We start from the raw sequence: 6,586 nt of genomic DNA on the forward strand, positions 1-6,586 counted from the left end.
TTTCTATTAGTTTTCAGGTCATGCTTAGAGATGAAAATGCTCTATATGTACTTTTTTTGTTTTCTCTTGACAAAAGGCAAGCCCAGGTTTTTCCTACTCTACTATCTTGTCTTACTTGATCAACGTCTTTTCACAAATGCAGATGTGAATGAATATAATGGAGATACCTGAATGTAATGGAGAAAAATATTTGAGTTAGATTAAGAAGTAAATGTAAAGGCCCCAAGTGGTGCATTGCTTAGAATGTGCAAAGCACAACAGTAAATTTGATAAAGAAACAACTCAGGAGAGTATGGGAGTGGTAGGAATGAGGTAAGAAATAAAAGGGCTCAATCAAGCAAGATCAACCAAGCCCCTACTAGGACATTGATTTTTACTAGTTTTTGTGTGTATGTGTATGTTAGTAATTAGATTTATTTTAAAAAGTAATAAGTACAACCTTAAATCAGTAGAATTTCACAGACTTTTTAGATATTTAATTTTGGCTTATGGTAATTAAGTGTAAACAATTGCTCTGAGAGCCACTTTCAACAATATAAAAAATCACTCAATATAAGAAAATTCATATAATCACTTAAATTCCTCAGAAAACATAAAAAATGAATTACCATTGTATTGTTAATATGATCAATATAGATCTTAAGATTGGAAAAAAAAAAGGAACACAATCCCCAATGGCAGCACAAACCTCACCTCCTTCAGAAACAAATGAATATCAGAATTAGCAAAATGATCTTAACAGAATTAATCTGTCAATTATATTAAGGGAAAGAGGAAACATTTTAAGAGGGATGATCCCAGGAAGATTGCAGCTGTGAAAGGTAATGAGGTGCCTTAAATTTTTCACTTGAAAATTCTGTAAAGACTCATTAATGGTCCATTCAATTACGTGGAAGATTTTATCTTCTCTGAAAGCAACTTCTAATGGCAATTATGGAATGCTAGTTGTGACTTGCATTTGGAGGGTGTGCTGCCTTCAACACTTGATCTAGATTGTCTCGTAGGTCTTGTTTATCCTCTAAGTCTACAGAGAGTAGAATCAATGTGTCACTTATTCCAAGACTTCACTCTTAGGCACTGATGCATGGGTCATGAATGCTGAAAGCTCAGCAGACTTTCATATTCCCCCTGAGCTCTCAGACAGAATAAATAACTTTAGGTTCGTGAGGAAAGTCTCAGTATGTTGAAGGAACCCTTGATATAAAACGTGATCCCCTCTGGGTGACCTGTGAACCAATGCTTTGCCAACTCATGCTGAGGATGAGAGGGCAGCCCAGGATAAACAACCTTTTCTACCCAAGGATCTGACTCCAGAAATTGAGCAACTACCATTCCATTTTCAAAATACTTCTCCATATGGACTCATAGAGTCTTCAGGCCTTTATTGTGGAGGTAACAGTCAACAGGAGATGGAACTGCTCCAAGAGAATTTTGTAAGAAACAGAGGATTAAGTGACACTAAGCCCATTGTAGCATCTGGTGATTCATGTCTTTTGTTGCTGAATACATATAAATACCAGCTCTCAGTGCTAAAGGCCACTGGAAATATGTTGACATAAATGTGTTATCCACGACCAAAATAATGTTTCCAGGTTTAAGGACAGTATGTGCACAGGTTTCATTGTCAGTCATCTTCAGGCCAGGATGTATGGGGGTTTCAATCTAAACAAGCTTGGTTTCTGGCATAATAGCTGCCTCTAACAGTTTGGTTTTAGAACAATCAACAAAGTTATCTTTAATCCAAATTCAGTTGTCACCTGATTGAAGTTCCTTGTTTGTATCTCCATACACATCATCTTTACAAACAATTTGGCCCCCTGCTTTTTAACAAATTGTCAGTGGTCACAGAGGCTACTGAGACCCCTCCAGGGCTGCCACAGCTTTTTCAAGCAATTCCTGGTGGGATTCCAGACTGGCTATACTCAAAACCCTAGTGTCACCTGGGAGCCCCTTGCTTGAATGTGGCAGACGGCGAGATAGGGGGCACTGCACCCTGGGAGCTCCAGGTTCCTGATCCCCACGGATGGCCACATAGGGAAATGTTGGCACCTGGGCAGGAAACCGTCTGCAGAGGTGTCTTTTTACTGCATGCTGAACTGCAAAAGAAAGAGAGAGTTAAAGAGTGAGGAAGATAAAAGTATGAAATTGGTGCACTGGGACTTGAAAACGACAGAAGAATTAGGTGAGGGAACGGTGAAGGCACACCTGGGCCCCAGCAGTTAGCACATAAAAGCTGGACTCTGTGACCTTTTACTGCTCTTGACGTGAGGTATATAGTGATGGTTTTTGAGAAGAGTCATAAAATTATCTTCTTTAACAATTTTACAGAATCACCCTGAGTGGTGTGTTGAGATAGGGTCATCAACTAGGCACATATTATAATAATCTAAATGAAGAGTGTTGGTGGCTAGGATGAAGGTAGCAGCTATGGAAAAGTGAGAAATGGACATATCTTGTATAATTTTCAGAGAATTGATATACCAATGTATGTTGATCAGTTGGATGTGAATTATGTGAGAGAGAGACAGTGATGACTTCACAGTTTGTGACCTAGGTGATGGGAAGGATATAGTTACCATTCACTGCTTTAGTAAATATTCTGGGAGAAGATTGTTGGGCGGGGAGGAAATCAAGATTCTAAAATAATCTCTAAAATATCTCTTAAATGTCCAAGTAGAAATATATAAGAGACAATGTATCATATGTGTCTTGAATTCAGAGGAGAAATGAACATTGTATCAGCAGTCAACTTGATGAAGAATGTCAAAAGGTAGCAGCAAAAGAGTGCAGATGCCCTAGAATCTCTAAATTGATGATGTCATCACTTAGGTCACACAGATTATTAACAGTCACGTCAAAGCAGAACAGATGGCAAGGTAAAAAATAGGAAAGTGATGGGCAAAGCAGGACTACTTGGTTCAGTGGAGGCCTGGGAAGGATGAAGAGTGCTATCAGGCCACTTGGCAGGTAAGAAAGGACAAATTAGTAAAGTGACCTTCGCAAATTTCTTCATTCTAGATGATTGGTATTTGTTCTAATGGCCACTTGGCTCAATTTATAACACAATATAAAATAACCCCAAATATTCCAGAAGAGTTACTAGGCAAGATAAATTATAGCATAATCACAGAAACATAGGCATTGTATAACAAGTATAAAGGGTCTTGAGTCTTGATGCCCTCACAGAATGACCTGGCCTATTTAGAAACAGGTGTAAGAACCTGTATTCTGTACTGGAAATGTTAAGAAAGAGTGATATTAAATACTAGACTTCCAACAGTAAGGTAGCTAAGCTGCTCAGAGTTGTTGGAATTTGCTTGATTTAGTATTACTGGATTGACAAACATCACCTGTTAGGGCATATGGGTTAGCCATTTAAACAGTAAGTCGTTGATCAGTCATAATGGCATTAACCTATATATCATAAATTGTTTGGGATATGTAGTTAGCAGGACTATCTCCCCTAAAGTCTACTTTAAGAGAAAAATTACTTCTTTAGTGCATATAAGTGATTTGGAGTTGAGGAGGCCATTACTCCAAATAAAATACTTTACTACCTCAATGTAATTATTTTTGGTGTAGAATCAGAAATATAGACAACACAAAATTAAGCAGAACAAATTTAAGGAAGAAATAAAATTTGCTTTAGATTTGCATATTGATTTATGAATAGAATTAAATTTTGCTTCTGCCTTCTGTCATTGTCTTCTTTTATCTGTGAATATAATACATACTATTCAAAAGACTGGAATTTGTAAGAGTTATTTAACATTCACATTCATATACATACCCTAAAGTCCTTCTTACCAGGTAGCTAGATTATTTTATATTCTAGATTTCCCAGCAATGATCCCTGATGTTATTACTGGGCCTACCCAAAGAGTAAATGATTTATCATGGCTAAAATGAATGGAGTCAAATGTATAATAACAAGCAAGGTGTTTCCTGAAAACAAGGCAGTTTCTAGAAATATGACTGAGTTCTCAGTAGAGGATGTAGCCAAACTGTTGGTTAAGCAGAAGGAGAACTCAGTTGGGAAGTTCCATTATGGAGAAAGTTTCTGTTTTAAATTTCTTGAAAATGGTCAGTACACTGCAGGAATATTATTTCACAAAGGCTGGCCTCAGTTCCTCTAGGAGATATATGGAAGAGAGAATGGAACCTTCTACAAGCATTCTATCACAAAGAAATTTTCTCTGCAGGTGGCATGGCTAAAGTAAGAGATGAGTTTTTGTCTCTTGCAAATAATTGAATTACAGTAATGTACAATTATTAGCTGTAACTAATACTACTATTGTTATTAATGTTCCATAAAATGGAAAAAAATCCTGATATTTGAAAAAGACTTATGGGAAAAAATTAGGTATTTTATTTAATTTATGATTCAAAGAGTACATCAAGACATGACATAAGAAATCTGGTCTTGACCATTCAAAGTACACTAGAGAACTTAATGGGAGAGAAAAACTCTTTCTTCCTTCTTTTCTTCCTCAGAACGAGCTTACTTTACATCCAATCATTTATTCAGTCATTCACACATGCAAAATGTAGTTGTTATACACGAGTATATGAAAAACAGTATTGGATATCAAGGAAACAAAAACATTTCTTAAAGAGAGAACCTGAGGTCAAAACTTACAAGGATGTAATTCCCCTAAACTACAAGGAACCTGAACCAAGAACTAAGGAGAACTGCCAATCTTTTCAGAAATATACATGGTTAATCAGAGAAAATGCTTCATTTTCTTCAGATTTGTGGGCATCACACAGCACAAGCAACAGACAAGTTCTAAGCAACTCTCCCTCTTGCTTAGGTCCCCCATCCCCTTGGTTCACTCCCCTCACCTCTAGCATTTTAAACAGTGGCAATGAAACGATATTCCAGCGTATACAAATATTTGTATTTTCCAGGAAGAACCTAAACCAAACAGTAAATATGATAAATTTTATTTGCTACTTTCCTAGTCCCTTTCTTTTGTAAGGACTTCTACATTCTAAATTTTACTTTCCCTTATGCTGTAGGTATCCTTTCCCTGTATGGTAAATTGGATATCTCCAAATGCCCTCATCATGGCGCCTCCCTTTGGCCCTTCTTTTCAAATTTTAAACTTTCATTACTTATTCCTTCCTGGAAAATATGTTTTCTTCTTCAGAATGTGTTTTAGATGTTAGATCATGTAATTAAATGAAACCATTTTAAGTGTAGTATTTAATTTACTAGTCCAGATGATCACTAAGTCAGACATAAAAACTTAAATAAAATTATTATCTATCCACAGCATCAACTCTAACAGCTATTAAGACACACCTCTGGAAGTGGAGCTTAGGAAATCAGAGCTAAAAAGATGTTTCCTGATGCAGCCTGACTGATAAGTTGATGTTGGGTTCTATCTGCTTTACCATGAAGGAGTGATGACAGAAGCGAGAATGTGTGAGTGGAGGGAGGGCATAAGGCGAAAGCTGGACTGGCTAAAGCTAACTAGTTTCCTGAAGTGAATGAGGCAGAGCTCTCCCCCACGCTTCTGTTCCTCTTCTGACTTCCTGCATCACATTTCCTACTAACTCTAGATTTTTGTCTGTCCTTAAAATTTCTAATCAAGTCAGCCCTAACCCTTGCATGAAGTCTTTGAAAATTATGCATGGCCTTGATTTCTATTTGAATATTTTCTACCTCCTTAAAGCCTTTTGAAGACTGAAATTATGAGTCGAGGAAGCAGATAAGATCATGAAACTTCTCTGGGCAAGAAATAAAAATTAAGTGTAAAAGAGAGCAGAAGAGGAAGAAGAAAATAGTTCATGGAGCACAGAGTGAGTCAAGCAGGGTGAAGCAGCTTAGAGCCTGACTCCTGGGAAATGCTCAGGATCAGTGATAAATGAAAAATATTCAAATTAAGTTGTTAAATTTTGACATTTTCCTTCATCCTTCTCAAATCTTCAATAATTTGACTGCACATATGCAAAAGGTCAGTTTTCATTCCAATCGCAAATAAAGGCAATGCCCAACAATGTTCAAACTACCACACAATTGCACTCATCTCATACGCTAGAAAAGTAATGCTCAAAATTCTCCAATGCAGGCTTCAAAAGTACGTGAACCATGAACTTCCAGATGTTCAAACTGGATTTAGAAAAGGCAGAGGAGCCAGAGATCAAATTGCCAACATCTGTTGGATCATCGAAATAGCAAGAGAGTTTCAGAAAAATATCTACTTCTACTTTATTGACTATGGCAAAGCCTTTGACTGTGTGGATCACCACAAACTGTGGAAAATGCTTCAAGAGTTGGTAATACCAGACCATCTTACCTGCCTCCTGAGAAACCTGTATGCAGGTCAAGAAGCAACAGTTAGAACTGGACATGGAATAACAGACTGGTTCCAAATCAGGAAAGGAGTATGTCAAGGATGTATATTGCCACGCTGCTTATTTAACTTAATTTAACTTATATGCAGAGTACATCATGTGAAATGCCGGGCTGGATGAAGCACAAGTTGGAATCAAGATTGCCAGGAGAAATATCAGTAACCTTAGATACACAGATGACACGACCCTTTGGCAGAAAGTGAAGAACTAAAGAGCCTTTGAT

General features: G+C 37.2%; 1 pseudogene; it reads right to left on the minus strand.

The window, feature by feature from the left end:
* Window positions 1-941: 941 nt before the first annotated feature.
* LOC122439329 lies at window positions 942-2,090 on the minus strand (annotated as a pseudogene).
* Between the last annotated feature and the right edge of the window lie 4,496 nt (window positions 2,091-6,586).

The sequence above is a fragment of the Cervus canadensis genome, chromosome 4 (genome assembly GCF_019320065.1).
Source record: "Cervus canadensis isolate Bull #8, Minnesota chromosome 4, ASM1932006v1, whole genome shotgun sequence".
In the NCBI taxonomy this organism is placed as follows: domain Eukaryota; kingdom Metazoa; phylum Chordata; class Mammalia; order Artiodactyla; family Cervidae; genus Cervus; species Cervus canadensis.